Below are 12,306 nucleotides of genomic sequence, written 5' to 3'. Positions count from 1 at the left end.
ATCCTTCTAGCCATTCTCTGGAAAACTCCACATTTTCCCAGTAAAAGCTGATTTTAAAAAAGCCCTAGGAAAAGGATGAAAAGGGCTTATGTCACTTAAATGCTAAAAGAGTAATGGCTCTGACTCTAGGAGGCAGGACATGGTCTCTTGCATAGAGCAGAAGAAGCAATCCTGGGAGCAGCAACTGCAGAGATAGGGGCAGCTTTTAAGAAACAGAAAAGAGTGTGAGCCACCCAGGACCAACAGAAAGGGGGCACGACTGAGTATTTTGGAATTCCAAATTGGAATCCTACTACACTCTGATTGCCCCCAAAGTTAAGTGAAAGGAAAATAAGCATCACACCACAATAGAATTATTTGGTTTAACATCTGAGAATATACTTTGAGAAGTATAGGTGTGTGTGTATAATATATTTATATTATATTATACATGAAACACTCTTAATATTTTGTAAAATTCCAAAGAAAAAAGATTTCAGTCCAAAACTGACCTACTTCAGGAAGTCTTCTTAGATTAATCTCATCCAATTTTCTATATGTAATAGGGATTGATTAGTTTGTGGTTTACTCTTTCATTCAACATTAACATTTAATGACAGTTGATAATTTTGATTCTATTTATTACTCTTGCTTAGGCTCCTCAGCAATACCATGATCTCTGGGGTGTGATGAAAGGAGTAATACACAGCCAGGCTGCTGTGCATCTCGGCTACATCCTTTGAAGACAGTGCCCTGATGTCTCTTTAGCTTATGATATATTTTGTATGCCCTTGTTCCTCCTCATCCCAATTATTTTATTCATTCATTCATCCATTCATTCTGTATCTACTTACTGAGCACCCACTAAGGGTCAGATCCTCTATTTGGTGCCAAGGTTGCCATGGAGACTGATGGACCCCGTTACTTTTCTCTCCATTTGCTCAGCTAAGCTCTGTCCTAACACGACCTCATAAGCCAGCCCCACCTGTTTTCTCCCAACTGTATTTCATAGTTCATGGGCTCAGTGAAGGCTATGCCTGGTTCTGCCAACACTGCATGCACCTAGATAGGTCATGGTTATTGATGCACATGTGGGTGTTATATTATTCTCTGGACTTTAAATTATTTTTCTAAATTGGGAAAAAATACCTTGTAAACTTTCATACATGTTGGTTATCTTTATAATCAATTAGATTGATCAATTAGATGTTTTACATCTACTAAAGAATTTCTTTTGATTCCCCCAGCACCCAATTTAGGGCTTTGGATAGTTAATATATGCTAGTTAATCAAATGAATAAATAAATGAATAAGCCTCAGATATAATATCTGTGAGCCTGTAGTTAAAAATGTCATTTGAACACAGTGAGGTTTTTCTTGAGAGGCTGTGAAAACTTGCATCAGTACAATTCTGACGCTATTGGGGGCTCAAATTAAGGAGAAAAAATGTTTTGGAGTTAATTACCTTGATTTTTTCTTGTGCCTTATTTAAATGCCAGATCCCATGATATCAAAGACATGATAAGCCTAGAGGAAGTTTGCAATGACAGGTACAATAATAGTGTCATGATTCTATTGCATCCTTTTTCTAAACTGCCTTCTGATATTGTAGTGTTTTGTTCATGACACTTCATGGAATCTCCTGCTCCAAGATCCCAGAGTTTCCCTTAATTCTTGGAATAACTCTGTAATCTAGTTCCTGCTACTGCAAGCCTGGGGCACTACTGTTCCATGCCTGTATTTTTTTCATGTAGATACATAGAGTTTCCTAGAAATAGAGAATTAAAGTGGAAGCTAAGACCTCACCTGAAGTCCGATGCTCCAGAAATCTAGATGGAAGTAAAACTATTGATACCCTTGTGTGTTAATTAGGGTTCTCCAGAGAAATAGAACCAACAATATGAAAAGAGATTAATGGAAAGAGATATATATCTATATGTATATATAGATATATATAGAAATTAGATTTATATGGAAATATAAAAGAGATTATGGTAAGAGATTTATTATAAGGAATTGGCTCATGTGATTTTGGAGACTGGCAAATCCAAATCTGAAGTGTGAGTCAGCAGCCTGGAGACCCAGGAGAACCAATGGTGCAGATGAAGTCCAAAGGTGCTTTGCTGGAGAATTCTCTTTTGCTAGGGAGGTTGGCCTTTTTGTTCTATTCGGGCCTTCAACTAATTGGATAAGGCTCACACAGTATGGAGGGCAATCTGCTCACTGAAAGTTCACCAAAATGTTAATCCCATCCAAAAACACCCTCCAAGTTGACATATACAACTAACCATCACACAGTACATAGTGCCAAATAAGAAGTAAATGTCAGAGATGGCTCTGGTGCCTGGCTGGCTTTGACAGGTATCCAGGGTGAAGTGGGAGAGGGAGGCATGGAGACAGAACAAATGTGTGCAAGTGTGCATGAGCTCAATGCTGTTGTGAGGTGCTCAGTGTTTGTGGACACCCTCAGCTTCAACTTTGGGGCAGACCTGGAAAATAGTTACTGATGCCAGGCCCAAACACCATAGCTTGTTCCTGAGTAAGAGAATGAGCCTGCATTTTGCTACTGCTTTCTTCTTGGGTTCCCAAGGAGTTGGTGAGGATGTTAGGCAGAGATCTCAGTTTAAGCTTGCCTGAATGCATTCTCAATGACGGTCACCTCAGGTCACCTTAGCAGTAGCCCAGAGGAAATATTCAATTTAAGCAAATGTATCAGACATGGGTTTCCCTTTATCAATCCATGCTGACTGACCTTTAATGAATTAGGGAAAAATCCATTCCACATTGCCTGAATAAAGATGTAAGGCTGATGCATAAATCTTAACTTTAAAAAGAGGCAAATTCAAACCAGAGTTAGGAGCTCGTGCCTTTTGAGGCTATAGCAAGGATATTAATGACTCATAGTTATGTAATTATTTGACCCTATTTATATCTCAAGAACCCTAAATTCCATTTCTATTGCTCTTGTGATATCAACTCAGACTCAGAGTTTGGAGTATTAGTGAAACCCACTGCTTCCCATCACTGTGCTGCTCCAAGTTCTTCATTGCATTTCTTTGTTGGACAGAAGTCTTTGGCTTCCTTTGCTCTTTTGTTTATTTGTGTTCATTTGGTGGAAGAATAACTCATTCATCCCTTGCTGAGCCAGTCTGATTGAAAAAAGCAATTCAGAACTTGTTTTCAGTCTGTTCTTTTTAAAACTGTCCCCTTCATCCCAATTTTGCTCTCAAGAGATATGACCATTGTGGAAATTAAATTATAATTAGGGTCGAGGACTTTGAAATAATGACCCCCAGACTGACCCCTCTCTCTGTACTCTTAAGTGTCTCCTGGCGGCACACCCAGTGTTGGGTTTGGGGCCATTTTAAACCTGTTTCCAGAATTGCCACCTGACACTTAACCGTCACACAATACTTTGCCTTAGTAAATGCATCTGTTATATGGTATAGCACTAAATGCTTTCCTGAAATCCAGATAAATTATGTCTGCTGATTTGGTAATGTGGCCCAAGAATTCAATTTAGGTGAATTTATCAGACATGGCCTTTCCTTTATCAATCCATGCTGACTGACCTTTAATAAATTAGAGATAAATCCATTCCGTATTGGTGGATGTACAATCTGAGTGGAAGAGTAATCGGCACCGGATCTACAAACATGCCCCTGCCTAATTTCCTGTCCTTAATGTGCTCCAGTCTGTGACAGGGTGCAGGGAAGCTCATTCAAATTGCTTCATACTCCTGAAGAGTCGAGTAGGATGTGGAGTTGGAGGAAACGTGACGTTCTTTATGCCTGAGAGGTGCAGGGAGGGGGAGCATGGCTTAGTCATCTGGATGGGTTTGCAAGTGCTAGAAAAGATAGCTGTGTAGTTTTAAGACACCTCTTCCCCATCTCTGGACCTCAGTTTCCACTCTAGGAGAGGAGATTTGTAAGGCCCCTTTCTTCTCTAAAATCTTCCAGCTACAGGGAAACAAAGCAGGGAACAATCACTCATACTCCATAGTCAAAGGAGCCTGGCATTAAGACTGGCCTGATGCTCAATTGGGATCTAGAATGGGATGAAATTAACTGGGGGCTATGATGAAATGGACCCAGTTTTGAAGATCAGAGGACTTCAGGAGCAACATTAGAGTTCTCCTTTATCCAAGAAGACTTATTAGTAGAATTGAAACTTGAAAAATATGCCAGAAGTGTTCACTGTAATCTTTGTCTTTGTAATGATTTTTTTTATTTCAATGCATTTAAGATATTGACACCTGCTGAGTTAGAGAAAAAAAGCCAACTCATACTCGAATTTGACAGATGATCAACACGAAAATAGTCCACGGTGAAATAACTTCTCAACAATACAAAAGTAAGTCCCATCCCATTCATAAATTCTGAGATTCACAATCCTGTTCAGATCCCATACAGGATCTGAAAAGTCCTGCAAGAGAGGAATCTGTTTAAGCTTTGCAAACTTATTTGATACCGGGATCCATTTTGTTTGCTTGTTGTTGTTGTTTTTTAATGAAATGCCTATTAAACTAATATTCCTAGTCAGAATTAATATTCCATACAGCACACTTTGGAAATGCTCATATAATCTTTCCACGGATCCTCTTGTCTGCTTGTGTGTCAGATAGTTTTCATTCTTTCTTCCTTTGGAGGAATGTCCATCTCTGAAGTGATCTTCAAGGTACTCACCTTCAATTCCTTAGAAAAGATGTTTTCCAATTTGGCTGCACATTCTTGTTGGTAAGATCTACAAAAACCTACCACATGGGAAAATCCTTGCTTAAGCTACTTTTGAGTTGCCCTTGAAAGGTTTCAATATTTTAAGATATGAATTTGGTATCTAAATAATGGAAAGGTAAATATTTATTTATTTAAAAACTAAGGGCTCTTTAATAAAAAGTTTCTTGTAGCCCCAATTTATTTGGGGAAGATGATTGTGGCAAAGACAGCCATGTGTGGACTGATAACACCGAGGAATCCTGGGTATGACGTCTCTTAAACTAACTGAGCAGTGGAAATGCTGGATGTGCCCTGGGGGATGCCAGGCTGGTATGCACTGCACTGAGGCTGAAGCACAGAGCGGAGTGCTTAGAAGGTGAGAGTGACCCCCCTTAAGCTGGCCCTGGCATCCGTAAAAATTGCTAACAGACCACATTTCTCCTCACTTCTTTTCACCCCCTACCTCAATTCCTAGCATACTAACAGCATACTTTATTTCTGAGTTATTAAAAATTACATATTTCTTATATTGATTCTTGACAGTTACCAGCTGACTTCTAATGGTTTCCAGGTCTGGGGTTTCAAATTTACTGATTTCCCTTTTGATGTTTTAATCATTCTTCTATCCCCCCCTTCTTCTCTTCCCTGCTGATTTGCCTTGTCTTCAGAATTTCTCAAAGCAGCTGTACGGACTCTAGCTCCATTTCTCTTGTTAAATATTTATTTACATTCTTAAGGGAAATCACCAACCAGGTAGATAGACATTGTAGTGTCTGTACTTATCTGATCAATTTGAACAACTGCTATTAACACCAGAGCTACAGGCCCATGAACTCCCTGGGGACATAGTTTGTGGGTATGGCTCCCCAACATTTATAGTATGGTTCATCCTCTCTTTTTCTCAGATAAAATGATAGATCATAGAAATGTATGAATGCAATGAACTCATTCTGAGCAACTTGGGAAAAAATGGAATTGGAGTTGATGTGTGGTTAAGTGAACCCAGCCCAGGCAAACTGACATTTGAGATGACAGTGAGCTCGCATGCAGTCAGAGAATTTGTCTATTTGTTTAATGTTATATTCTCAGTGCCTGGTGCAGCTTGAGACCAACAGGAGGCCTTAATGTATGTGTTTCCTTCTTCCTCTTCATGATTCTGACCAATAAGCAGAGTTTGGGACAAATTTAGTAAGTAAAACCTAACAGGAAATCTCTACACTTCTCTTAGTGACTTTCCAACTCTTAGCACCATTTAGCAGTTTCCTTCTTTGGCCCAAGAAAATATTTTAGAAATTCTCCCTTTACGAACGTATATTCTGAACATACAGATCCATAGAATGTTTGAACCTTAGAGTCCACTGGGCTCAATGCTTTAATTTTGCAGCGCCACAATGGTGCCCTCAGAAGTGAAACGATCTCCCCAAGAGGCTTCACTCTACATGGAATGAGCATTCATTGTGAGTCCTTGGTTCTATCCAAGACCAGGAGCAGGACCAGGACTTGGAGAAGAAGGTTGTAGTAGATTGGCTCACTGGTCACCAGCTCTTCAAACATCCCCATGTTATATTTATACATCCAGACCCTTTGCCATGTGACTTTCCTTCCTCCCACTAGAGGAAGAGTATATTTCCCTCCTCCTTGACTTTGGGTTTTTTTTTGCCTTGGCCCATGGGATATGAGAAGAAATGATGTGGGAAGAGGCTTGAAATGTGTACTTGGTTTGCCCTCTTAAGCTGTTTCCATTTGCCATGAGGACAGACCCCAGGTAGTTGTTGTTCCCACACATGAAAAAAGATATTCAGGCATTCCTGCACCCAGTCCTGAGACTGGAATCAACCCAGCAAACTCACACCCCAAAGCACAGCCACTTAACCAGCTGAGCTCAGGTTAAATTAGAGGAAACATGGTTCACCACCTACCAACCCATGAGGTGCTGAGATTTTTGAGGCTGTTAGACAGCATAAACTGACTACTACAGATGTAATGTGTGTGAACAAGTTCTGGAAATGCACAGAAAAAGAATCCTGGACAATATGGCTGTTCTGGGTAGCCAAATTTAACACCCAAAATCTTTGACCACATGATCAGCAGAGGCTTTCTAAGGAAGCAAAAGTTGAAAAGAAGTTCAAATGAACCAGCAGTATGGGTAGAGGTGGGCCAGAAGTTGGAAGGGAAGGCAATGGGGCTTTGCAACACTTAAAGCAATCAAAACAAACAGTTGTGAAACCAGGAAAAGGCAATCCCCAGCACCGGGGTCTGCCGCTGGGCTGCCTCAGCTTTGGTACATTTAATCTATCACATTAACACAGCTTTTGGAGTTATAGGCCCTCAAAAGGATTTGGACTCTATTTCTATTGCAGTTGCCAGGGCCTAAAACTGTCAATTAGAAAACCATTTACCCAAGTAAACCCCACCACTGGCTGTCAGGTGAAAGTTATTACTCCAACCTGCATTTTGGCCCTTTTATTTTGCAAGGAGATCCAAACTCTCCAAATCTGTTTCACCATCCAAATCACATTCCCATAGCGTGCTACAGAAGGGAATGCACTTTGAAATAGTGTACAAGTATGCAGACCTTAGTCCTCATGGCTTTGTCTCAGAGAAGGTGTGACATAGAAGTTCAGTTTGCCATGCAGTTGGGCAAACCTTCTCCATGACTGCTTTTCTTGACTTTTTTTTCCCCCCACTTTCAGTTCAAGTTTCTTGTTGACTGAATAATGCAGTTTGAAGTGGCTCTCCTAGCTTCCTGGTCACATTACTATAATGCATCTTACAGGAGAGTGGTAAGCATAGGGTCCTTTCTAAACACGGGCCATTCTAGTCTGGGATGCAGAGGACAAGAGTTATTCCCTGCACCACCTCCCTGAAATGTGCCACCCCCAGGAAGAAGGGAAGTTAACATTCCCCAAGTGCTTCTGCCTATGTTGCCTCATCTTAGACTCCCATCTGATGGGAATTTGCCTGAGAGGTGGGCCCATTAGTTCCACTTCACAGAGGAAAAAACTAAAGCTGGAAAGGTGACCGGACAGATCTGGGATTCCAACACAGCTTGTCTCATTTGAAGGTCAGCTGCCCTCCTCTTTACACGATGTTGTTTGCGGGGAGGAGTGTTCTTCATGTCTGTGCCCAGGTACCCTGTAGTAGGCTAAGGCCCTCTACCTCTAGACCTGGGTTTGGGCATGGCAAACTCGGCACAGTTCTTTTTCGCTGCCTGAGGACAGTCGCTATATTAAACTTTAGAGGCATCATATGTTGTGTTGTACCTGCCAATCTCCTTGCTTCTGCTCTTGCCTCCCTAATGTTCATTGCCCACAAAGCAACATAGCAGACAGCAGGATGTTTTAAACACATCAATCAGATCACCACACCCCCCTACTTAAAACCTTTCAAGATGTTTCCATCTCGCTAGAGTAAAATCCAAAGTCCATGTCTTAACCTACCAGGTCCTGCATGATCCAGCCCCTGTTACCCCCAACCTCATCTTACACCCACAGCCCACCCACTTCTATTCCTCAGGCAGTGGTTGCTTCTATTCCTAGAACATGCCAGCTTGTTCCTGGCTCAAGGCTTTTACTGTGACTATTCCCTACTTCCAGAACACTCTTACCCCAGATCTTTGCTCAGGTGGATCTTCCAGTCCAGGAACCCTCTCCTCAGGAAGATCTTCCTCTACCACCCTGACTAATGTACACCTTTCTGCTTGCTCCATCCTATTCCATCAGACTCACAATGCATTTTAATTTCTTTCACAGACTGTATCGTTCTCTGAATGTATGATAGTTATTCATTTACTTGTGTACTTTCATAGCATCTATCTCCTCTCACCAAAGAATGGGCTATTTGACACAGTGCAGACATTTATCATGTCCACAGTGCATGTGACAGTGCTTGGGCATGGAAGATGTTCATCAGAATGTGTTGAGTAAAGAGAAATGTTTGAATGTGCTTTGTACCTAGCTTATTATGTTACTGTTTATTTTAATTTTAAAACTTACTCCAGCTACCTTTTGAGCTAGAAGCATAATAATCATACTTTCAAACAATTAAAGAGAATATGGATAAATGTGGGAGCCTAGAGCAGGTATAGAGCCTTGTGAGGGCTCAAACTCTGCTGCCTTGTCCATTGTTATATCCATGCCTAGTACAGTGCCTGGCACATGCATGGTAACAGAAAGAGGAAGAAGTTCAAGGATGAGTGGGGTTCTTAGTGGTTCCTATATATTGTCAGGAATGGAATTTTAGAGGAAGAATAAAAGGCTTTTAAATAAAAATAAATGAGGGCAGTATATATCTTTTACCTTTCTTTCCTCTGTGCTCTCTTTTCTCTTCCATTTCATGATGAAGTTGTGGCAAGATGATGCCAGAGCAGGAAGATGCTTTCAGTTTGGAAGTCCAGGCAGAGTTAGTATGGACCCAAAGAATAGGAAAAGTGGAATAGACCTCTTTGTTTTGCCTGTGCTCTAGGCCAGGTGCTAAAGAAACAAGAGGAGTCCTTGAGAATCTCACATGGTAGGAAGCCAGAGAGAGATTTGGGAATGAAGCTCCCATCTGAAGTGAATTTTCCTAGAGTATCTCTGAATATGTAGTTTCAGAAGCTTGGTGGGGGAGTTGAGAATTAAATGGCCACTTAGTTTGGAGATTTTGACCACAGCTTTTCACCTCTGTTTATTGGCAACAATGGTACTTGAAAGCCATCAGGGTGAACTTTCTCAAATATTTTTTTCCCTCAGAGAATGAAACTACCTTTTGGCTTAATAAATAGCATAGGAAGAGAAATAAAGCCTGAGCAATATAAATGGGATACTGAGTTAGTTACCTTGGAATTTTAGAGAAAAATTATTTCCAAGGAGAGAATATTGGATAAGGTTTCAGGATCTATTATTTTCACAATAAAGAAAAGCAGATCAAAACTTATGAATACATACATAAAAAAGACTCAAGAATAGATGCTTTATTTCTCAATTTTTTCTACTATTAAAAAGGCATGTTTTTGTGAGTGGGGGGCTTTAAATTGATTTGACTGGAATGATAAAATGGTCAAAGTTCACATGAAAAATGTAAGGTATTTGGGATGAGAGTCTCCTTATGAATACAGTGCTCACTTTCTTATGTATTAAGAGTAAGATCAAAGAGATCTAAGTTAGAATATTTTCTCATCTAATATAATGGATATAAGAGTGAGCAATTAGAATAAATTGCTAACATATAATTTAATTTAGGAGGTGTATAAGATAAAATATTCGTATGAAAAACCAAAGATAACTGAACATCAGTCATTAAACGAGACATAGTATTAGCAAAATGTGCCAGGTTTTTTTTTTTTTTTTTCCAGGATACTAGTGTGATTCTTTCCAGTGTCATGATGACTTTCTCTAGCAGTCCCATACTACAAGGGTATATTCAAATGGAAACATACTGTAATGTTAGACTCTTTTTCCAGTTTAGGTTGCTAGACATTTGGTCACTCTCCCAAGTATCCACAATGACCAAACTGAAGTGTGGACTGAGAAGTGGAATGACAAAAGATTTTTTATTCTTGGGCATGGAAGTAAAAACTGGGCCACAGTCATCTTCTACTAAAGCCAAGATGAACTGGAGGTATATTTCCACCAGGGGATGATCTCATCTCTACTACAACGTTTTGTTGATGCATTATCTTGACTATTTATACACAATGTAGTTGATTAGTTGAACATGATGTTAGCAGCAAGACCTAGAATTAGATCTTAGTCTTACATCCTGACCCATTAACTCTTCTCAACATAGGCCAGATAAGGAATGAGGTGCTTTGATTAAAATATACTTTTTTTTTAAAATTGACATTTATGCTAAGAGTACTAACATTAAAACTACATACAATTGGGAAAAAAGACACCGTAATGAGGCTGAGTATATTTTAATCTTTACTCTAGGAATGATACTTTAAGATCTTGGGGCTTTTAGGGGTTTTTATTATATAGAGAAACTCTGTAAAAAAGTTCTGTTTCTTTGGAAAGCTCTGATTATGTGAAGCCTGCAGGGGGTTGACAAGCTGCAGATCACCCCTCTGTAGAATACTTACTTGGAATAAAACTAATGTTGGTGCTGATTCCAATGTTAGGCAACTAATCTATCTTCCTTAATATCAACTACTGTATGTATTTAGAATTTGTTCATAATCTTCAAGGTATCAGGGATGAAAAGAGGAGTCTTGAGCAGAAGTGGGGTCCTTCAATAATGCCCTTTGGGAGATGGTGTAGTATAAAGAAGTCAAGTCAGGCAGCACTGGTAAGATTCCAAGTCCACTGCTTACCACCTATGTGACATGAGCAAGTTACCAGCCTCTCTGCGTCTCTTTCCTCAATCATAAAACTTTGGATATAATATCTTGCAGAGCTTTTGTTAGGATTAGAAATAGTACCATATGCAAAGTTTCCTGTCTGGTCTTTGGCATTTGTGGAAACTACATACATTTTAGTTTTTTGGGTTTTGCGGCAACTATTCGGTTCTGCCATTGTAGTGTGAAAGAAGCCATAGACAATACATAAATTAATGAACATGGCTGTGGTCCAATAAAATTTTGTGGACACTAAAATTGGAATTTCACATAATGTTCACATATCTTGAAATATTATTTTTCTTTTGGTCTTTTTCAACCATTTAGAAGTATAACATATATCTTAACTCACAAGCCATACAAAAATATATGGATGCCCAATAAAGAAAAGCCCAGGACTAGATGGTTCACAGATGAATTCTACCAATAGCTTAAAAATGAATTAACAAGAATATTTTCAAACTCTTCCCGAAAATAGAATAGCAGGAAACATTTTCTAACTCAGGCCATGAAGTCAGAATTATCATGATACCAAGTTTCAACAAAGACATCACAAGAAAAATAATCTCACAATAAAGACTACATATAACAAATAAATAGAATGAAAACAGGTAGAGGGCTAAATGTGGCCCATGGGTATAAAGGAAATGTGATGCATCGTCCTTGTTTTCTAGGACTTTTTAGCTTTACAGAGATGTCTAGCATTACTCATAAAAGTAGTTGAATAACCATAATATAGCATACAAATGAATAGAAATTAAAACAATGAAAATGGGGCAGGGAACTGTTGAAGGCACAGGACATGAAAAGATCATTCATAAAGGTCTGGTTGACCCTGAAGACTGGAAGAGATAGATTGTTGGGTTTTTGTTTTTTTTTTCCATTTGTTCAATCATTTATTTGTTGATAGGATTAGGCTTTGAGCTTGGGCATCAAATAGGGAGAGATTGAAAATGGCAGAAAGAAGAGATATTTTATGGCTATACAAAAAGCATGGAAATAAGCTTGAAAGCTTGTGTGGGAGAAGGGTTAAAGGAGATTAGAGAGATAGAGAACAAGAGTGCAGTATGGGGATGATAGGTAATGGTTCAGTTAGAGTAAATTAGTTCATGAAACGTTTTGAAGTCAGTAGAGAATGGTTAACCATGGTTTGAAAACTAGAGGATAATTTAACTGTTTCTTTTGACTTCCAGTTGCATATATTCCTATTAATTTTGACAATCTTATTTTCATTCCTTATATATTTATTATTTATACATCTCTTACTAACAAAACAAATCTTTGGGGATTACTCTG

The sequence above is a fragment of the Phoca vitulina genome, unplaced genomic scaffold (genome assembly GCF_004348235.1).
Source record: "Phoca vitulina isolate PV1807 unplaced genomic scaffold, GSC_HSeal_1.0 scaffold25, whole genome shotgun sequence".
NCBI lineage: Eukaryota > Metazoa > Chordata > Mammalia > Carnivora > Phocidae > Phoca > Phoca vitulina.
The sequence above is the reverse complement of the archived record's forward strand: the minus strand, read 5'-3'. Positions refer to the sequence as shown.